Genomic DNA, 23,990 nt, shown 5'->3' with positions numbered 1-23,990 from the left:
TCTGTTACAGCTGATGAAAGTTGGAGTCCCATTAAATTAACTATACAGGATAAAACACACCAAAATAAATGTGCTTCAAGTAGCATGTGAGGGGTCAAACTAGGGGGTTTTAATGATTCTGAATCCATTGCAAGGTATTTGTTTTGCACAAAAAACATTCCTTGGGCTAGAAACAGCCCCCATACAATTATTGTTTAGTGATGAGTCATCACTTTTTTTTTAATTTTTTTTTTTTTTTATCCCACAATTTTGTAACCCATTTTTTCACCCAGTGCCAATTGCCTATGTAATCCTGGGCTCTGCTCTCCCTCTGCCAACCTGGGGAGGCAACGGACTGACCTCATGCTTCCTTCTATGCATGAGGAGTCCAAGTTGCTTCTTTTCACCTGACAGTGGAGATTTCCCTGGTTTGGACGTAGCGCGTGGAAGGAACACGTTATTCCAACCAGTTCCTTTCCCCTCCATCAGGCGCCCCGGCTGGCCAGGGGGAGGCATTATTGAGACCAGGATTACGTGCATGTTTTTGTGAGGGTATCAACCCTAGGAGACACGGGGAGAACATGCAAACTCCACACAGAAAGGCCCTATCGCCAACCCCACCTAGGGTGTGGGCGCTGATGACGCGGAGGAGGAACACGCCGCCAGTGCCCACAGAGTACCCCGGCGGGAATCGAACCCAGGACCTTCTAGCTGTGAGGCGAAGCGCTAACCACTGCGCCACCGTGCCCCTGAGTCATCACTTTTTAAAGTTTTGTGGGAGCTGCTTTGACCCCAAGGAATGTTTTCTGTGCAAAACAAATGCTTGCAATGGATTCAGAATCATTAAATACCCCTAGTTTGACCCCTCACATGCTACTTAAAGCATATTTATTTTGGTGTGTTTTATCCTGTATAGTTAATTTAATGGGACTCCAACTTTCATCAGCTGTAACAGATTCTCCTAGGGAAACTGAATTTCAGTCTTTGTGGGATGTGTTACTAGACACCTGTACAAACACATTGGTAAGGAATTTATTCCAGGATATGACACTATTTCTGAAGATATTCCCTTCTTAGTACAATGGATGGTCAATGGGATCATATATTATACATTTCTAATCAATTAAGCAATTAATTTTGATTTTTTTGTCCACCTTTGGAGTTACATAATGGCAAACCAAACCTCTACCAAAGTGTCCTAGCCCTTTAAGCTGTATTTAATAGAAAGCTCACAACGCATCACAAGGAATGTTACTCGCGACCCATAACAATTCGGGCCGATAGTCCCACATATACACTATTATTATAATGTCCAAATAGAGAATCTATCCCTAGCCTGGGATGGGATACAGCCCTGTTTGCGTGAGTTTTGTTTTTCTCACTCTATTTTACAGTCTGGAAATTATAATAACAGTACAGTAAAGCCTCTATCATAGTCCAGGGTGAAGAGCTATCACCTCAACGCGGTGTAGTTTTCTAGCTATCACCTAGGCTTTGGGTGATAGCTAGAAAACTACCCCGCGGTGAGATGATAGTTCTTCACCCTGGACTATGATAGAGGCTTTAAGACGCCCTAAGGGCGAGGTCACGCACATGGGCGCGTGCACGCATCCGCCTGGGTGACAGCAGACTGCGGGGCGAGCATTAGTGCTGCTTTGGCATGAGATCAACTTTCCCTATGCGTCCAAAAAATATATATATATTGGCATTTTGGCTAGAGTGTGTGCGGACAGTTCTTTGTCTTTTAAAGACTATTAATGGGATCAACTTTGACCAAAACAATGCACAGACTTGCATTTTATGCTCCATTGAGCAGAAACAGGGCTGCACATAACTGGTGCGCATATTATTTATTCATTTATTATTCACTTATTACTATAATATTCAAATGTTCAAGGAATATATCAGGAGGCACCGTGGGGAGAGTTTAGTGTCCCCATATGTGGCCATAACTTCCTCCACTGAGGGAACTATCTTCTTTGGTGCCGGGGATTGTTGGCTGGACTGGTGAGTCATGGGGTGCTTTACTTCTTGGTCGTTACGCAATTATGTAAATTAATATAATGTTGATTAGATACAGGAATACTGTTTGTGTGGAAACGGTTCTAAATGTGATGGAACCGATTCTGGTTCCTCAGTGTTGTAGCCGGTTCCTCCCGATTACGGATTCCACACACACACACGCACACGCACACGCACACGCACACACACACACACACACACACACACACACACACACACACACACACACACACACGTGACATACCACTGCATCACTTTTTACATGCCAAAGTGTCTGGTTACTGGTTAGTTTCCATAATTGTATTGTTGTAATTTATTTCTAGTTTTATTTTGTTGCAACTAGTGACTTGCAAGTGGAGCTGCAGTGTGCTGCACATAATATGCACATAAAACCTGTGGACACATTGTTTTATACCGTGGTAAACCATAATATGGTATCCCTAGTGAGATCCAAGATACTTATTATAACACATTTGCACATTTTGCCAAACTAAATACTTTTGCCATACTAAATACCTAGAGGACCTAATAAACCAGTAAGACTTCCTAATCGGGAGATAAGCAACCGTCAGGTCGCATGTATGTTGTCTGCAAAAAGCAACCTCATGGTGGCGCTAGAAGAGGGGCATGTGAGAAATCAGGGGCAGAGGTTGTGGGTTGCCAGCGAAGCAGTGTGTGTGCAAAGTTTGGCATGGATAGGGGCAACGGTGCCGGAGATAAGAGTAGGGCCAAAAGTGTAACTTGATGTGATGGACAGAGCAGGGACGTGCTGGCCATTGGGAAAAGCGGGACAACTCCCGAGCGGCCGGTCCATTCCCGACCGGTCCAGGCCGGCCATTAAAAAAATGGCCGGTCCACAAATAACTCATGTTATAGGCCCACTGGCTTGTCTCTCACGATCTGAAATGGCCTATCTTTGAGTAGCAGCAGGCAGCTATAGAGAGATCTCTCTCGATAGCACTGAGTAGCAGCAGCCCACAGAGCCATCACATTGTCCCCACTGGCTTGTCTATCATCTGAATACTGGCCCACTACTCCCTAGCTTCCTTGACTACTCCTGGATGGTCTACATACAACATCATTAGACTCTCTTTCTACAAGAAAAAACAATGAGACCTAAAATCACAGTAACCGTTCATCGATTAGTATTTGGGGCTTCGCAGCACGTCCGGAAGGTGAAAAAATCTGACGCGCAGCCATGCAATGAGGGCCTCTCCAACTCCTTTTCCCGGGCTGAATCAGGGGCCCAACACGTCCCTGGGACAGAGAGACAGCCGGTGGAGGTTTTCATAGTAACGTGCGACCTAACGGTCGCAATAGAAAGCAATACACTTCTGTAAAGAATTTGTCATCTTGTGTTTCAACCAAAAAGAAAGAAATACAAAAAATAAAACGATAGTCCATGTTGCATTGGTCCGGGCACGCGTGTACACGCCGTCGCATATCTTTTCTGACCAGTGCCACGCCTCTCACGCTCATGGGCATGCATCAACCCTTAAAGTGATAGTTCACCTATTTTTGACATAAAGCTGTGTGAAATACTTGCCATTAAAACAGTGGTTAAAATAACCCTTAAGTGCTGTTCGGGTCATTTTGACCCGTTTTACATTTTCATTTGGAAAAAAAAGGTAGAAGTTTAAATTGTTTCCACCTGAAACTCACTGGCCTTAAAGATTCTTCTGAGATGAACATGTAAAAAAAATATTTTTGCACTACACCCATGCTACACCCCCCTCATATTTTTTGAACCTTAAGTGCTGTTCGGGTCATTTTGACCCGGAAGCACAGATGCAGAGAAATACACAGTATTATGCCAAAACAGAGACACACAGTCACCCCCACTTGTCACCCCCACTTCTAACACCCCCCTTCCGAAGCCCCATTCCGAACCCCCCCCCCTTTCCGCTCCCCCCCCCCCCTCCCCACACTTAACCCCTGATGCACAGAAATGCAAGGAATCATGTACAAACACAGATACACAATCACCCCTAACCCCTTCCACCCCTCCAACCCCCCTCACCTCGCCCTTACCCCCTCCCCTCCAGACCCCCCAACCCAACCCCCCCCCCCCCACCTCCCTCCCACACCCCCCCCCCCGCCACCCCAGATGCACAGAAACAAAAGAAAGCATGTATACTAACACAGACACACAGTCACCTCCTCCCCCCCCTCCCCCCTCCTATCGCCCTCACCCCCCACACCCTTCACCCCCTCTCCTCCTCACCCCCTCTTCTCCTCACCCCTCCCCTCCTCACCCCTCCCCTCCTCACCCCTCACTTATCTGAAGTTTTCCTTGTGACTGTACTATATCTTAGGGGAAATTTTACATTATTTTACATAAACATAAGGTGTTGTAAAGTAACACTGAATTTCAGGGGTGCTGTGGATGAAAATGTTGTTTACAGGGGTGCCCTGAGACCAAAGTGTTTGAAAACCTCTGTCCTAGTGTATACGTTCAAGTGTATATTCATATGTGACGTTCATGTGTGTTCACATGTGTGTTCAGCTCTATGTGAGAATGATGTCCTGTCGAACCACAAGTATTCAATTAATGGGCATGTTGTTCATAAAAATATTGTCTGATTTTCATTTTGTCCTATAAGCATGAGCAATATTGCCCAGTATTAAATAAAGTAGTTTTTTTACATGAATTTCAGCTAAATCATTAAAAACGCCTAGCTCTTTCAGTGTTTAATGTGATATAGCAAAGCAAGAATGCAAACATTTACAATATATATCATATGAATTGTTTGGTATTGAGTCAAAGTCAATGTATCATGATGATTTGTTAAGTTAAAATTTATATTAGTGTTGTTTTCTTTAAACCAAATACCCTCCGGGTCAAAATGACCCGAACAGAACGAAGGTGTAGTGAATCTGAACAGAACTTAAGGGTTAATTGATTACCAGGGTCCCGTGTCTGAACCTGTTAACTCCTGTAATGTAGGTGTTAAGTGACGTGCGTGTGACGTCATTCAAATCGCGTCTCCACAAACTTTGAGTCACCAATGCAGCACTGACGAATGTGGTATTGATAATGGCTCGGCTCGTTAAGCAGCATCAACAATGGCATCAGTATCAATAAAAATGAACGATCCCAATGCCTAATGTTAATGTGGTCTAAATCAGCCACTGAAATGCTGGTGAATGTAACATTTTGCCAATACTGTACACTGTTACTGTACTGTATAACAAAATGAATCGTCGAATGTGTGTGATTATACTGGTCAGGTGGGCACCTCGGACAATCTGGGCACCTCGATGTAAAATTGGCTATTTTGTCCAAAATGTTAAAAAATATAATATTTGAAAAATGGTCACTTTGACAGCCCCCCCAGAAACCCCTGAACAGAGGTTCTGCCGAACAAATCTGCTAATTATTTATAAACATGTTTAAAAAAAACAAAGCCCACATGATAACAACACGTAATGGAGTGCTCGGTACAGCGTGTATATTCATCCTGCAGAGGTCGACGTTCTTACTTTGAGGACGCGGCGGGGAGATCTCCTCCATTCGTTTCCGTGCGGCGAAGCAGGGAAAAGAGCGATAGGGAAGCGGCGCCCGAGCGTGATTGAGTCCGCGATCCACGAACAGAAACCTAGACGCTTGTAATCCAGCCATGTTGGTTGTGCTTCTTGTTGATTTTCTACTCCGTGGAGTGAAGGAGGGGCTCCTGAGCCAACCATGCAGCTAGAATGTAAGTGAACGGCGCGGCCTGCTGGAAACTACGAGGATTACACCCACTACCAGAATGGAAGGGGGAAAAAGTTTTAACCCTTTCAGATGGATCCAAGAACCCACAGAGAACAACGGCCGATCGTTTTTTTTTTAATAATTATCATTTATATCAAAAGTCCGGGAAAGTACGAGCGGCGCAGTGGGTGGTCCGGACAAGTACGGGCAAGTACGGCCCGGCTTAGAAAGTGTTAAGTAAAGTGTACTCGATATGAACATGAGAGGTACATCATTATCATACTTAAATTTATCCTTCAATTCTTGAATACGATTTTAATTTTGAAAGCACAATCTGACCAAACATAAATTGAATTGTCTTTTAGTTCTATTGGATCTCTTTAGTCCCTCCTACGGCTGTACACTGGTCGGGTGCAACCGTAATCATGACATAGAAGAACACACAACACCTACTGCTGATTCACTAATAAACTGCTATTGATGTCATGGCCAGTTGCTGCACTGTGAATGTCTAACTAAAGGGGGGGATATGGACAACCATTAACCTCAAATAAAGTGCCTTGTGCCAGTTCCAGCTGCTGCCAAACAGAGAGACTGGCCAAACAAACAAGGCTTCAAAAAGGCATTGTCATTCTGACATGGTAGTTAGCAGTGTTCATTTTGACAGCAAATTTTGATTTAGTTTTAGCCAGTCTTTTGAATAAAATGTATTTTGGCAGGCCTTGATGGTGTAGTAATGCCTGATTTTACACTTGGTTACATGCCAAGTTAAGTTAGTAAAGCTCCAACAATGTTAACAACACTTGTTCAAATCAAGATCAGGGGCCCTATCTTATGCAGCCAGTGCTAGATGCTAAAACTGATTGCGCCAGCGCTATGATATCTTGCCCACGGCGCACAGGACTATGGCCTGAACTAGCTGCGACCTTGCGTGTGCAGGTGTGTCGATCTTAAAATGAGGCGTGGTGATGTTATTTTGGGAGCGCAGCGAAACCTAGGGCGCCTAATCCACAAACAATCAACATTGATTGCATCGAAATCTATTAGCTCTCAACACAACACTAACTTTCAACAATTTAGTTATGTGGACTGACTGACGTCCATGCAAGTGTGCGTTCGCTTGTGCATGCGTGATGCGTGTGTAGTGTAGACTGACTACACAGAGCCACGTTACTCACAAATAAACATATTCACCTACTAGAAGTTAATTAGTTGCGATGTCACCTCTCTTTCTCTCTCGCTCTCCCTCATTGTTTCTCGCTCACTGGCTCAGGCTCTCTGCATGCATTCCATTCATTCTTGGCATTCACTTTCACCAGTCTTCTCCTCTACACTTCGCTGTTTACTCCTGCCCACTTTAACCTCATGTATTTCAATAGCACCACCACAGACATGACAGGCGGCATGATGACAGGACTGTGGAAATCTGGGGTATCCATAAATTACGTTGTAATAAAATATCTATATTTGCCGGCAGTGTATCAATTATTTATCGCGAACAGAAGCACGGCGATATATTGCAATATCGATTCCTAACAACCTTACTTCACCTTACTTCAACAGAAGAATGTCAACACTCCATCTGTGAAACCTGCCTGAAATGATAATTAGCCATTTCTATCCTTTCTAAGAAGAAAAGGGGAGAATATTTCAATGTCACCAGTTATGGCTGCCCGATTGTCACAGTAAACTCAAACTAAACTGATACAAAAAAAAGCTGATACGAAAAGAAGAAAAAAAAACAACAACCTAATATTTCAATGCTGCCTGCCTTCCCCTGTCTAACCGTTTGTAAAACTATTAAAGGAATATCTTCCACAGACCAGTGACCCTCAATCATATATCTGACAGTTTGTCAATAGCACAAAGCTCTGTCAGTAACCAGGAGGCAGTGGATGCTGCACCCCATGAAAAGAGAAAAACATGTTTTAATTTTGGTCACGCTCCAACATCTCGGTTGGGTTGAGTCGACTGTAACCTGGGCTCATGTCCCCATGATAAGATGGATCACCAGTCTCAGGCAAAGCAATAACGGTTAAGCTTTCAAGCTCTGCTCTACTCTTGTCTTGACTGCTGTAATTGTCAATTTATGGTTCATACCATTGTTTGGATTTCTAGACCCACCACCAGTTGGGGGAGGTTCCCTTATGGAAATCGTTTTAGTCTTCCTCCCTTTTCCATGTGGATAGAGTAAAGCCAAAGCCTGGGAATGCTCTCAATTTACTCATAGTCACTTCACTAGTTCAGTCACTACTAAAGGCCGTTCCATACTTTGACCGAAACTGCCGTTTTCGGTCAAAAGGTCCTTTTCTACCATAAAATTATATCCCTCGGGACTTCTGAAAAGCATTGGACCGAACGAGAGTTCGGAAATTTGCACGTCGGAAAACACAACTCACCGAACATTTCGGTCGAAGTATGGAGAGGCCTTAAGGGGGATTAATTCAACCAAACAAAAGACAACAGACTTATTTTTTTTCTAAAATAATTAATTGCTCAATTACTCTAACATGGTTAGAATGGAGTGTGAAGTGCAATGGTTTTATATATAGGTTTTATAACATTTATAACCATTGTTGGGTGTAACAGCATTACTATTAACGGTGTTACTGTAACTGATTACTTTTTTTGGTAACAACTTTTTTTAAACTGCAGTGTCAATGGTGGCACAGTAGATAGGGCCATCGCCATACAGCTAGAAGGTCCCAGGTTCGATTTCCACTGGGGGGTGCTGCTGTGGGCACTGGGGCCGTGTTCTCTCCTCCGCAGCATCAGCGCCCATAACCCAAGTTGGGTCGGCGAAAGGACCTTTCTGTGTGGAGTTTGTATGTTCTCCTCAAATCCCCTAAGGTAGGTACACTACCCTCACAAACAACATGCAGTAATCCTGGTCTCTATACTGCCTCCTCACGGAAGGAACTGGTGTTCCTTCCACGTGCTACGTCCTACCGAGGAAACACCCCCTATCAGGTGAAAATAAGCATCCTGCTCACTCCTCGTGCATTGAAGGAAGCATAAGCTCAGTTCAGGGATTTCCCCAGGTTGGCAGAGGGAGAGTAGCGCCCAGGATTACAGTTTAGGCAATTGGCACTGGGTGAAAAAAGGATAACAAAATTGGATAAAAAAAATAAGTTGTATTGCAGTGTATTGTTGCAAGCATACTATTGAATCAACAACAAAAGAATAAGACATACTGTACTGTAATATTCATAATCCTACTATTTGACACTTGAAATTCCTTTGGATTAGCATAGATAAAATACACAAATAAATAAAAACTCTTAGAACCTCAGTCTCTGGGTGACTTGTTGACTCATCCAATAACAATGATGATCACACAACCACCACGAGCTGTAATGAATGCCATTTCCTACTCTCTAGCCTCACTTTGGTCTGGATGAATCAATAACAAAAAGAAAATCCAGCCCTGATTGAGGATAATAAAGATAAATTGAAATCTGCATTGAGCTCTGGTTGATAAGAGACTTGGCCTGAGGAGGATTCGCTAATGTGTTTCAATGGGATATTTAGGGATTTTTAAATCTTTTAAATTTTCAAATCCAACCGCTTATAGCTTAACTCGACATAAATCGGGTTATAACGTTTCCTATTGTAAACCGTGTGGTCTGCGGCACCTGGCACTGAAATTCCCATAATTCTTTGTGAGATGACGTCATCAAGAAATAAGATCTTGCCGTCCACAACAGTGTAATGATTGTAAAGATGTGCCATTTCAAAACTTCACACGTCCTGCCATTGGCAAGACAGTAGATATCCAGTGAATTGGAAGGACATTGAGCTTGTAGATCAGCTATTTTTGTGACCTTCTCTGACTTAAATTTCAAGTTTAAATCTACCTATGAAGGTGGATTCAGCTTTTCAAAGGGAATGGAGTGGTTTCTTGCCGTTTCTGCAAAAATACACTCCATTCTCCGTAAAAAATTAGAAAGGCAAAACAGGGAAATAAACCTGTGGAAAAATGCATTTGCGGGACATTTTCAGGAAAATAATGGCAAAACCCGAAGACTTGAAACGGCACATCTGTATCTCAGAATCCGTCGCACCCCCCTAATGACTAAGAGGTCCTACACCATGCATTTAAAAATAATTTATATAACACTGTTTGTGTCCCAAAAACGTTTTTGAAAAGGTTTGAGGCTAAATTACCACTCCTGAATACAGAGCCCCTGTCATTTCTGCCTGGCTTTCAGAGCATTTTCAGCTGCAGTACCACCTTGTCCTGAGTGGGAGGACTGCGCTATTGAGCCAGTTTTGGCCCCACACTCCTCCCCACCTCCTGCTCAGCAGGCCTGCCCACCCCTCCCCAACCCTCTCCCAGCTCCTCCTGCCACACAATGGTCAGAAATAGGACTTTGTGAGGATAGAAGTTACTGGTGGGACAGCAAGAAAATACATAAAAATTGGAAAAATGTAATTCATGGTGTAGGCCCTTTAAAAAGAAGGAAATGGAAATGCTACACACCTATGGACCTGCCTCCAAGCAAACCAGAAGAATACAACACCTGAATATGTATTCAAATAAAAAAAATAGCATGTGATATTTACTCAAGTTTTAAAATTAGTTCAGTTTAAAACTTTCCTTGCAATAGGCCCAGCCTCCCTTGGTTACACCATGTTACCCAGGGATAAATGGCTACGCAATGCTGAGGAGCACTTCAAAGAGTATAGTATTTCCACATTTTAGGGAAAGACTTTGCCATTGCACAAGTGACACATTGGTTTCATGGGATAGAAAGGTCGTGAAGACTGCCAGCATTTTTCTAACTGGCTTGAAAATACTTTTCTACTTAAACTGAATAAAGCTGCCTTTACTTGGACCCTCATTATGTTCACTACCTTATTTTGTTTCCCACTGTGATGTCTACAACAAATGCAACTAACTAACTAACTTAGAACTCTTGTACTAAACTAAACCCTCTCCAAAGAGCATCTGACCTGTTTATAGTTTGCCATATTCACTGACCCATGCATAATTTCTTCAGCTTTTATCTGAGGTCGCAAAGACAATCAGATGTTTTACACCCACTTGAACTTATGCTGGCATTTAAAAGTGACAGTTCACCCCCAAAATGACTTTTTCCCTATCGATTACACATCCCATGGAGACTTGAATTCATGGATATTCTTCAGTTTTTGTCACATTCCTAAGCCAATACTTTGAGGAAACTTTGTGTCTCCATAGGGAAAAAAGCAGGCTCTTTGTGACTCCATAGGGAACAACTGCTGGTCATCAAATTATTGGCTTAGGAATGCAAAAAAGAAAAACAAAGGCTCAGTGGGGTGAGTGATCGATAGAAAAAAAGGCATTTTGGCGGTGAGTAATCCCTTTTAGAGCTGTTTATCAGCAATGCCTTGCTGTATGAATATGACTTAGCAGATTTTAGAAGACTATTCATAATAAAGCACAACTCCATTCTGCCTATAGTGTCCTGGCCAACGTAATACCATTATTTCTTGCTTCCGAGGTAAGAAATGCTTCAACGTTTTTTTTTGGACGTGATGGTGTTGTATATACAGTATAGCCTGAGCGCCGTCATTGTGCCAGTGTGCTTTGCTTCGTGACAAAGCTATTTGTGATGATTACATTAGTTTGATTTTGATCAATTTAATTGATTTTTAATCATTGGACCCCATTGGAAACTGCTACAATACACGATTGACATAAAGTTGCTATACAAGAAAATGTGGCTTAGTCTACAATCTTTGAGCCTACTAAGAGTGTAGATAGAACCAAGGAATGGCCAGGAAACTAATGGCTTTATCCAAAGAGAGTAGCAGCTAGTAGGCTTTAGCTCTCTCTTTGCCCCTCATTCTCCACTTTGTGCCAGTAAAATTTGCAGTAGGAGCGAGATCATTTAGCGACCTACAACCGGGTCGCGACGTGGTCGGTAGTTTTCAGCGACCGGGTCGCTAAATCGAGCGACCGGGTCGCTAAATCACCAACCGCGCCGCTAAATCGACCGACCCGGTCGCTAAATCTACCGACCTGCCTGCAGTTTTAGGTCGGTAGATTTAGCGACCCGGTCGGAAGATTTTGCGCCCCAGTCGGTCGATTTAGCGACCCGGTCGCTCACTTTAGCGACGCGGTCGGTGATTTAGCGACGCGGTCGGTGATTTAGCGACCCGGTCGGGAGGTTGCGTGGCAGGTTAGCCTAACTGAGGTAACGGTCGGGAGGTTGCGTGGCAGGTTAGCCTAACTGAGGTAAGGTTACTGAGGTTAGGTTTAGGGTTAGGGTTAGGGTTAGTAGGTCGGTGGAAGCGACCACCGGTCGGTGGATTTACCTACCCGGTCGCTGGATTAGCGTCCCAGTCGGTGGAATTAGCGTCCCGGTCGATGGAATTAGCGTCCCAGTCGGTCGATTTAGCGACCCGGTCGCTCGCTTTAGTGCCGCGGTCGGTGATTTAGCGACCCGGTCGCTCCATTTAGCGACCCGGTCGCTCGCTTTAGTGCCGCGGTCGGTGATTTAGCGACCCGGTCGCTCCATTTAGCGACCCGGTCGCTCGATTTTGCGACCCGGTCGCTGAAAACTACCGACCACGTCGCGACCCGGTTGTAGGTCGCTAAATGATCTCGCCCTCTCTCAAAATTTGGGCAAAATGTTTGTTGATGGGCTCCTCCTGCACTGTATGGAGGTGTTACGTTAGTGCTTTCGGTGGAGCTGAAGTAATGAGGCAGGTGGGAGCAGGTCTGATGTAGAATTCCTCCACAGCACAAGTGATTGTTTGCAAGCGTGACCGACCAACAGAGTTACAGAGCATTCATTGATTGCAAGCAAGCTGTGCTTTCGAAAAGGCCATAGACAGAGCACTAAATGGTAACAACAATAATAGAGGGTGCGGTTATTTCTATACACTGCTCAAAAAGTCAATTCAGAGATATACCATGCATTGATTTAGGGAGTTTCCATAGAAGCGGCGGCCCTGATCACCGGAGCAGTGCGGCACCCAATATATACTACTGCAATTTTCAAACCAAAGCAATGTTTTTCATCAAACAAAAAATAAACTATGTTTGTGTGTATCCCTAACCCCGGTCAAATTATACAAATATACAAAATATATTTTTATATTGGATCCGAGCAGCGCACAATGTCCCTCTTCCACAGGCATCCTGTCATTTTCCATGGGGAACATTTGCTTGTATAACTTAATACATAGTTGTTGTTTTTTGCATTGTCCCAAAATATATACAAAAAAAGGGGGAAAAAAATAACCATAGTGATGGATAAAAAAACAATCAGCCTGCTCCCAGACCTGGTCCTAATAAAAAAAAAGAACATAACACAAAGCACTTAAAGGGATATTACACTTTCAAAAAACTTTTGGTCATTGTATGGTCTAATCAGGCTTGTATGAACACCCTGAACAGTTTTTAATTTGATTCATTCAGTATTTAGATATTTGATGTAAATGTTACCAGCTCCAACACGCCCAGGCCCTCTCCACATACACACCCATTGTAACTTCAAACTCCATTTTAACCATGATAGATTCATTAAAAACACCCATTATTTTTTCTGGTGACTCATAATACCCTCCTAATACGTGAGCAGACCGTGTTTTTTCAATAACCTTTTTCTTTTATTTTTAATAATTCTTTGGGAAAATGGAAAACATTAAATACAATAATATTTTATTGAAAATAAATGAAAAAAGTTATTGAAAAAACACGGCCTGCTCACGTATTAGGAGGGTATTATGAGTCACCAGAAAAAATAATGTGTGTTTTTGATTAATCTATCATGGTTAAAATGGAGTTTGAAGTTACAATGGGTGTGTATGTGGAGAGGGCCTGGGCGTGTTGGAGGTGGTAACATTTACATCAAATATCTAAATACTGAATGAAGCAAATTAAAAACTGTTCAGGGTGTTCATACAAGCCTGATTAGACCATACAATGACCAAAAGTTTTTTGAAAGTGTAATATCCCTTTAAGCTCAGTGGGTGACTTCCATATTCCCATGACTGAACAGGTTGCCTGTGCAGTTGGAGCATATCTAGAACAAACTTCCATAAAACTGCACAGTGGTAACATATTGAGATACAGGGCATAGAAGTACAAGGAGTACAAAAGAATAACATCAAAATAAAAGGCACCCTCAAACAAATGAGTAAAGTATACAGATGTACACACACACACACACACACACACACACACACACACACACACACACACACACACACACACACACACACACACACACACACACACACACACACACACACACACACACACACACACACACACACACACACACACAATAATCATCAAGCCTATGGCTATGAATTATGACATCAGCACAAACCACAGGTAACGTTACAGATGACACAGATAGGACTTTACCAAGAGTCACACAACACATAATGCTACGAAGTCACAGAGAGCAAAGCACAAAGGACTGACGAAGCCCCTGCAGCCATATCCTAAAGGTAGAGGAATAAGTCCTTCCCATCTCCATGTGGAGGGAGTGGCTGGCCCCGATGGCCTCCGCTGTACGTACGTACGTACGCACGCGCCTTGACATCGAGTGTAACCCCAGCGACAGAACCAGCCTTCCTCACCAGCCTGGTTAGGCTAATCATGTCTGTAGCCTTCGTGTGTTCCCATCCCCGCCCCCCCAGCAAGCAATCACAAAGAAGAGGACACTGGCCATTACAGACGGATAGAACATCTGCAGCATCCTATTACACACCCCAAAGGACCTGCGCTTCCTCAGCAAGAACAGCCTGCTCTGGCCCTTACTGTAGAGGGCAGCTGAGTTATCAGTCTAGTCCAATGCCTTGTTCAGGTGCACTCCCAAGAACGTGTAACAGTCCACAAATTCATCTACCTCCCTCTGTAATCCGTGCGTGTGTGTGTGTGTGTGTGTGGGGGGGGGGGGGGGGGGGGGTCAGTGTGTCCGTGAGCAAGCCAATATCCGGCGCCACTGGACCGATCGGCGTGACACGTCCACGCTCCCAGTAGACCAAGGAAGAACCTCCATCCCTAAAGAATCATAGGTCATAACAGGGTTTCCGCCTGGCTTTTTCCTGACCAGCCAACGTGACAAGATTCTATTTTTCCGGCCAGGTATACAGTTGGTTCAGGTAGGAGGTAGAGTCCTGCACAGTGTTTTTGTGAGTTAATACTGACCGATGTCAGTTTAACACAAGAAGCAGTGCGCTGTTCCGATCTCAACATTCTAGTTAATGAGTGCCAAAAATAGTGTCATTCAATTGAATACATCAACGATGGAAGGTTTAGAGATTAACTATGGGGATGTTGGCACTGGCAGCAGCATTCTTTAAACATTATTTAAAGATTAAACTTTATATCCAGTGATGTTCCGCCTCTGTGATTCAGCAGCGCCTGAAATTCATTTTTCTAAATGGGGAGGGAATCCCCTTAAATGCTTCACATGGAAGGATTTGTACACTTTGGCAGTTTGGGGGGTACTACAAGCTTAACTAAAGGTCTTATACTGTCAGTTTGGGATTGCATTTTGTCCCTCTCCTCCAATTCAAAGTTAAATTATTCAAATATTTGATTATTCTATCCACGAATTACAATTAATTGTAGCTATTTCATGAAGGGTTTTACTTGATTATTAGAACTAAATCATTTTTAGCTTGATAACTGGTCATCTTAGGTTGTTTTTTAATGTCCGTGGAATAAAGAATTGTTCTCCACAGAATTCCACAGAATCAGGATTGTTCTCCGCGGAATCAACACTTTTTCTCTGCGGATTGCTGGGGGGACTGTGTGTGTGTGTGTGTGTGTGTGTGTGTGTGTGTGTGTTGGGGGGGGGGGATATTAATTAATTCATCGCAATTATTTGACATTTGGCAATACATTTTTTCATAATAGTTCCCATTTTGAAACATTTTCATGAATAGAAATAGCAGATTGACAAGCTCACAATGCATCACACTGTGACGTGACGCTGTGTCGCGACATGAGCGTTGTGAGCTTGTAGATCGTCTATTTCCACTATTTTGTTACAGATTTCTAGTATAGAATATTACATTTGGTGTATTTTGACCATAATAGATCATATCATTTGTCAGTCATTATTTGTGTATTTAAGTTTTTTGTCATACAGTATCTGGCCTAAAAGCCACACAATAAAAGTTTTATCGTAATTATTTGTATGACAATTAATCGTCAAAGTAAAATGACATAATCGTGACAGCCTACCCACAATGCACCATGAGGTCACATTTACCTGATTATATTACATCTCTGTAAATGTGTGTGGGATTTTCCCACATTATGAGTGCTGAATTTGCAAGCATCAATTGAAATATGAGCAATTTCTACAATCCTGCACCGAAATTCAGGCCCTGCCAAAAGGATGTTGTAAACTCTATCAATGCTTGCTAGAGGACACATCATATCTGTAAATGGTGCATTAACATAGCGCCTTTATCCAAGGCGCTTTACATAGATTGTGCATTACATTCACACACACATTCATACACCGATGGCGGAGGAAACCATGCATCGGGAGCCCGGGTTGAAAGTTCCCAAGCGTCTGAGTTTGGAGCCACTGCCGCCCCCTGATGATAACACTACATTGTGACCAACAACAAATACATGTTGAAATCAACCACTAAATGTACAATGACAATTCTTTTAGACCAAACAGTGCACATGGATGGGCTATGAAACACTGTTGTGTAGCCAGAACCATTGCGTTTGTGTATAGCCTACGTACAGTAAGTGCATCTAACAATCTGAAAGCAGTGGCACAATGCCCAAGATTCAAATGTGATTATTTTTATCTGTCCAGTGTGAATGCAAATAAAATATGACTCAGTGCCAGTCAGACAAACAACATCAAAGCATGAGGCATTTGGACAGGTGGACAACACAAACTATTGCAGAGTTTAACTGACTTTTGACCTGTGGACAACTATAAACTACTGCAGAGTTCTAGGTGACAGGCAGACAACAGTGACCAATTATTTTACCTGCATTATGTGCATCACTTTTATGATATGAATAATAATCAGAATATTTGATCATTTTTTTTAAACAGGCCTATCATTTCTGAGCTCTGTTGACAGCCTAAGTCGTTTTTGTATAAGGCTGGCTATACAAAAAGAACTATCAGAGAAGGGACTGACTCTGAGCCGACAGGGTAACAAGAACAACGAGAGGATGAGAGATTTCACTGACACACAAAGCGTGTTGTTTACAAAGCGTGACTGACTGGACATTTGACTCCAGCGGCTGCTGTTTCAGTCATCATATCTTATCCAGTCAGTGTCTGCCAGATTAACCTTTACATGAAATGATTAATGTTCAAGCTCATCTCTATCAACAACACAGCTTCACATAGTGATTGTTGTGTCACACAACAATCTGTGACATTTGTGGTTTTGACAAGGGGAGAGACATGGCAGCGACTGACTGTGACAATATGGCAACATTTCATTATAGTTCTGAAGATTATGAAAGAGGCCGCAGGCGAGTTGAAATAGTGTAAAGAATGAATGAAATTAGGCCTACAGTAAAACTGCTAGCCCCAAGATGTTGAAAGATGGTATTACCAGTTTGGTTTGGTATTCAATTAAAAACCTCAAACCTGTTCTGAACCTTTTTTACTCGGCGCAATATGATCTCTGCTAAGATCATTGCTACCATAGGTCGCAGTTTAGTATGTGAACGGTCACAGCTTGACCGTATCTGTCTGTCTGTCTCTAACGCCTGACACTGTGGTTCCCCTGACACATCACTGTGACAGTGATGTCCTAAGATCCTAAGAGCCGGGATACGGTCTATGGGTTAGCCACTCTGACGTCACTGTGATGTCAGGGGAACCACTCTAACAGAATGGGTTTGCCGCTCTGAAATCATGCTCTAACTTCACTGTGATGTCGGGAACCACACTAACAGAATCCCTTAAATGCGAGGTTGCATGTCGCCCTGAGGCGTCTTACTGTGAGTCAGAATAATTGATTATTCAAATAATCTTTTTTTTTTCTTTTTTCTTTTTAATAAAAATCGACAGTCATGCAAATCCGTTGACAATGTTTTTTCCTAATTACCGACACATTGCCAGCAAATCTAATGTGAATGGAGTTTGTTTATTGATGAAACTAAGAAAGTTGACCACACACCCAGATGTTGCCCACAGGTGCAGCTTTTCCCACAGTCAGTCAGACTTGGACAGATGCAATACCGGTATATTTTGGGTAAAATGGCATAAAATGTCTTTAAAAACGTTGACAGTCTGAAGATGGCGTGTTAAATGCTTAAAAAAAAGAGTGAAGAGATAAGTTCAATTATCTCCACCAGTATGGAATGGGCCGGGGGCGAATGGGTGTAAACTTTGCATGCACACTACCAATAAGTAAAGCTATTCTATTGAGACGCATTCCAGTATATGACATCATTGTCTGTCACTTGTTCAAGAACCTTATGTTACTACTGACAAACTTTGTGCTCTCACTAAGGAAAACATCACTTAAAATGTAAATGTTAATGTAAATGTTTGTTTTATTCTCTGCCTAAGGCTTACAAGAGTTCCTCTCTGCTGTCATAGAGTAAACTATTTAAACTGTTGTGTTGGAAAATACAATTGAACGAGATCAAGTCACTGCGAGTCGAGACGACAAGAACAGACACCTCCTTAGTAGTATGACAAAGAAGTTAGGCTAATCAGACAGTGTCACTCGCCGATAACAGACAATCTACAGTTTCACAAGTTGTTGTGACGCTTGTAGATTTAACTGACGCTTGTAGATTTAACTCTACAAGCGTAGATTTTACGCTTGTAGATTTACTCCGGTACACATACACCATGACAATTTGAAATAAATATGTTGTGACATTAGGGCTGTCACGATATGACATTTTACATGACGATTAATTGTCACTCAAATAATTGGCGATTAACAATTTAATTGTGTTTTTGTCGTTGACAATTACATTTCTGTTTGGCTTTTAGGCTTTGAAGTTGCACATGGCAGATATGACACAAAACCTAAATACACGAAGAAATTACTGACATATTCGACAACTTACTACTTCAAAAATAACATTGATAGTGGAAATAGCCGATCTACAAGCTCACATCGCGTCGCGATGCGACGCGTTGTGAGCTTGTAGAGCTGCTATTTCCAATATTTCTGACATTTTTCAACATTCACGATTATGACGATTATGACAAAATAATTGCGATAATGTCAAATAATCACGATTAGACGATTATGTAATAATTGTGACAGCCCTAACGGTCAGGTATTCAAAATAGAACCATTGCATCCCTAGTTGCTACTAGTGTAGTTTATCTGGGCAGAGCAACCAAAAAAGAGCAGAAAACAGTAGAAACCTTCAACATGGCTTTCAGCATGGCCCTGTAGGTAACACCAAGAGCAGGGCCTGCCAGCAGCACCTGCCTTATTCTCAGCCAACTCCCTCACCACACATCCTGTGGTCAGGAAATCCTAGCAGGACTACCATTTCGTTCACCTCGTTGATATAATGTTAATCTATTTATTGCATTAAAATGTTGATCAATGCTATTTTCTTGTTGATAGGCTACACATGGTTATTTATGGAGTTATTCACTGGGCATCAATTTAATTAGTTTAGTCCTTTTTTTGTTATTTTTTTCTTGCCTGTCATTATGCACCATGAGTAGACCTATTTATCACAAGCTATAAGAATAACATTGCTTCTATTATTCTATTTGATCCAACTGTACAACTGATATCTGACAATGTGCATATCAATATTGTCATACAGATCAAGTAGGAGAAGTAGGAGAATTCTGGAAACTGATACAAACAGACCTTTCGAATGATCAACCCACGCCTTCAAAATGCATTACCACAACTCCAAACATCACTTAGAAAAGACATGTAGTCGAGGTTAAAGTTTACTGTGACTCTGTCTCACGCCAAGTTTGAACTGAATAGTCTCCATGGTGACTTTCGTAACATGTTGAAACTGAAGTTAATGGAAACCAAATGATTTCGTGGAAGCCATAGGAAACAAAAACACAAGGAAACGCTGGAATAATACTTTGGGGCAGCTGCGGGTAAAGTGAACGTGACTCTTAACTCTTATGGGCTAAACATTGCAATAACAACACCGGTGTGGTATGGTCCTTTAAACGTTAGCTAACTCCCCAGGCAGTAACTGCTAGCTTATAGCTGTAGCCAATTTAGCAGTGGTGTAGTCATGGTGTAGTGAGCTGACGTGACTACGCTAGATAGATTCTAATGAGACAATGAAGCTTCCATGCAGTGCAGCGAGTCAGCAGGGCTAGCGGTGCTACCTTACTACTCCATGGATGCTGTAGTGTTTAACAGGCTACACAGTTTACATGATATGACACAGACATAATGCTAGTTAGCTGGCTGCACCACTTTGTCAACAAATACACACACAGAAATAAAAGAAAGGGGGCAAAAACACACTCATACTTACTGACTCAGCTAGTCATTCTTATTCCAAGTCCCGTTTCTAGTCCATGATGATGATGACGCCCACTCCATAGAAAATAACAACGGAATTCAAAGTAACACACTTGCAATTTCAACATAAAAACAATCTATGTCAGGAGCCTGACCAGACCAGAGCAGACCAATGGAAACGCACTCCCCAAAGACATCCAACACAAGAGAGAGAGAGAGGGGAGGAGGACTGACTGGGAGGCCAGCGATTCACTGGACTTGTGCCTGAACACTTCTTCCAGACACCGCCGTTTCCAAACAGAAAACACCGACCCGAGGGAACATTTTCGCAGTTCCCCTTTCAAGCCGTAAAATACGTGCTCCTACGTCCGAACTCCTCTTGTCATTCCTTCCTTTTTAATCCAACAGCGTGTTCGTTTCCGTACAGCTTTCTTTTTAATTCCTTCGTATATTATTCTCCCGTTTGGAGGTATTCTGCGCTGTGGTGGTAGGGTTTACTCGTATCCCCCAGCGCAGCAGAGAGTCTACTGATACAATGTAACCAACAAGCATCCAGAGTGGTTAGGAAATCCAGGACAGAATCTTCCACTCCATGTCGGATTGAACTGTCACACAGAGAGAGAGAGAGAGAGAGCGCGCTTGTGCGAAAGACACGGATACTGGATCAACCATAATAAACGGATTGTGTTCTTTTTTGAGCGGTGGTTACACCGTCTCCTATACGTGGCCGTGTGTGTATGCGTGTGTGTGTGCGTGTGTGTGTGTGTGTGTGTGTCTGTATGTAGCCTGCAGGCCTGCAGTACCTTTTATGACCACACATGTTAAGGGAGGGGCGCTGTTGTTCAGGCCAGGCCAGACCAGGCACACACACACACACACACGCACACACACACACACACACACACACACACACACACACACACACACACACACACACAGGGGGGAAGGGGGGGGGGGGGTAAACCACCGCTCAGTTCACACAGGTGTGATTTTTTTTAAAGGAATATCTATATAATAATATTTGAAACATAATTAAGCACTTCCCAAACATAAACAAGACATTTTATGGGTCACAACTCGAGTAAACTCAGTAAAAAAATATTTCCTACTTCTAATACATTTCAATATATATTTTTTTAAATAAAATGTCTTTATATAATTTTATACTTTTTAAAACAAACAAACACATCTTAGAAATTCCATAAATAAAAGTAGTGAAAATAGCCGATCTACAATCTCGCAATCTCTGTGCGCTTGTAGATCTGCTATTTTCACTAGTTTGGGCCCAGGCAAACGTCTAATCTCTCTTTTGGGAACCAGTGGTCTAAAGTAAAGTAGCTACATGATTACAACATGCTTAAACATTCCACACAAAGGTCTAATATTTCTACAATTGCTACAAATAGCTACAAAACCTGTAAAATGCAGTCACTTTGGGGCATAAACAAGAAGTTGAAGGATACAGTTAAGTCTGATAAATGATGTATGGTGCATATTCACATCATGTAGTAGGCCTATTATACTACATTACATTTTTAATATTTTGGACATAATAGCCAATTTTACACCGAGGTGCCCAGATGTCCCTATAGTGCCCAGACTGCCCACCTTTGACCTATCCATCCTCGGTCAACTAATAACTATACAGTGTATGAGAAGAAAGTGTTGGCTGTTCCTTGATAACAGTACATTGTATTAGCCTATACTTAAATGGTAAATGGTGCATTTATATATATTATTGCGACCGAAGGTCGCAGTATACCATGAGAAATGTCGTAGCTTGTCCGTCTTTCAGTCAGTACAGGAAGTGATGTCATGTGACATCACCTCATCAAAGATCAAACCCTGAATATCCATACTGTCACTGTGACATCACTTCCTGTTCCACTTTCTGATGTCATCAATCCCAGGCCTTAACTGGCCCAAAAGCCTGCTTTACTCTGATTTACACCCTACCTTCGCCGAAAACGTTAATTTCTCCATTCTGTTAGTGTGACATCACAGTGAAGCCAGAGTGTGATGTCAGTGGAAAACCCATTCTGTTAAGAGTGGTTCCCCTGACATCACAGTGACGTCAGAGCATGATGTCAGAGCGACAAACCCATAGAACCACAGTGTCAGGCGTGACAGAGATACATACATACATACATACATGTGACCATTCACAAACTAAACTTGCGACCTACGGTCGCAACTAGAGACAAATTTCCCATGTGGTTGCCAACTGTGCCGTTCTTCAGGGTAGAAAAAACATCTCAGCAGGCTGGACAGTTAAAGGAGTAGTTCACCCACAAAATGACTTTTTGAGCGGTGGTCACAACGCTCCTATACGTGGCCGTGTGTGTGGGTCTGTCTGTCTGTTTGTCTGTTTGTCTGTCTGTCTGTCTCCGGGTATGTAGCCTGCAGTAACCTTTTCTGACCACACATGTTAAGGGAGGGGCGCTGTTGTTCAGGATAGGCCAGGCATAGGCCAGGCACACTCACACACAAACATGTGATTTTTTTCTATTGATTACTCACGCCATGGAGACTTGAGTTCAATAATATATTTTTTTGGTGAACTACTCCTTTAAGTATGGTGGGAATGGTGGGTATGGTGGGCTAAATCATATCTCAGTGATAGTCAGTTATGTTACCAGTAAACAAGTCTTGGTCCAATTTCTGAAGAAATTAATTGCCTAAATTTGATATGACTTTCAATATAATGTTTAATTTCATATATTGATGGGGTCAAAACTTGCTCTTGATTTTCAGACCATTTACATATTTAATATATGCATATTTGGAACCAAATTATCGTATAATTTCAACAGATTCTTTTTTTTTTTTTTATGAAGATGTTAATAAAATAATAACCCAGAATAGTCTCTTGGAAAACAGCATGGGAAAGATTTGCAGGAAGGAATATAATGTATGTATGTATGTCATAAGATTCCATTTCTCTCAGATAGTACCACAGATAACCTTTCATGTTTAGCATCTTCAAACGCCATGGAGGCTTGAAGTCGTTGTCTCTCCTCTGCACCGGTTTCCCCGGCAACAAGAATATGATAATGTTGCCTTTGACATGACAGAAGGAATCGTCTCACTAACAAACAGAGACAACAGGCACAGGGAGGCTGGGGGAGAGCGAGAGAGAGAGGGGGGTTGAATTAATGGGCTCATTTTCACACAGAACGAAGCAGCCAGTCACCATCCTCCATCTTCCCCCATTTGCTTCCATGCTTTTCCTGCTGGCAGGCACACTCGCTGCCTTCCCGAGGGAGTAGCCAGCCTGAGCCTCCATTGGAAAGCTAAATAACAGTGAGTGGGCAGGGGGGAATAGAGGAGAGCGATTTCACATGATGACTGTCCTTCAGGTCGGAGGAGCCTGTAGTACAAAGCAAGCAGTCGGAGCATCGACACACCGGCTCTGAACGAACAAGCTGCGTGCACAAACGTGTTGAGAGATAAATAGGGTAGTCAGCTACTGTACGTGGTTTATCTCTGGAAAGGGTTTCATCTGTGCATATGCCATTATTACATTGAAGAACATAAAGCCATTAAGCTCATGTGAAGATTACCAAGAATTATATGCATGGTTAAAAAAACATACTATTAATTATAATTATACATACACACACCACACCCACACACACACACACACACACACACACACACACACACACACACACACACACACACACACACACAGATATATTTTCAGTATGAAATATGGAACATCTCAATTATTTTAGTCATATCTCACTTAATAACACCATTTATGTATGTTATCAGCCCATCTGTCATATCATCACCTTAAAAGCAAACACATCCCAAAAAATAAAATGCACTGTATACTACTAATGTACAAATATGCAACTGT

The 23,990-nt window shown here is 42.4% G+C and overlaps 1 protein-coding gene across 2 annotated transcripts in view; it reads right to left on the bottom strand.

Moving 5' to 3' along the window:
- The window catches only part of znf609b (zinc finger protein 609b), a 120,460-nt gene extending 99,849 nt beyond the window's left edge, over positions 1 to 20,611 (bottom strand). For both annotated transcript variants that reach the window (XM_080729600.1, XM_080729601.1), the window contains exon 1: positions 20,139 to 20,611. The gene's annotated coding sequence lies outside the window, so the exon portion shown is untranslated. The remainder of the gene's footprint in view (positions 1 to 20,138) is intronic.
- Positions 20,612 to 23,990: the final 3,379 nt, after the last annotated feature.

Source organism: Nannobrachium achirus (genome assembly GCF_963921795.1).
Source record: "Nannobrachium achirus genome assembly, chromosome: 7".
Classification (NCBI taxonomy): Eukaryota; Metazoa; Chordata; class Actinopteri; order Myctophiformes; family Myctophidae; genus Nannobrachium; species Nannobrachium achirus.
This window is presented reverse-complemented; position numbering and strand designations above follow the sequence as displayed.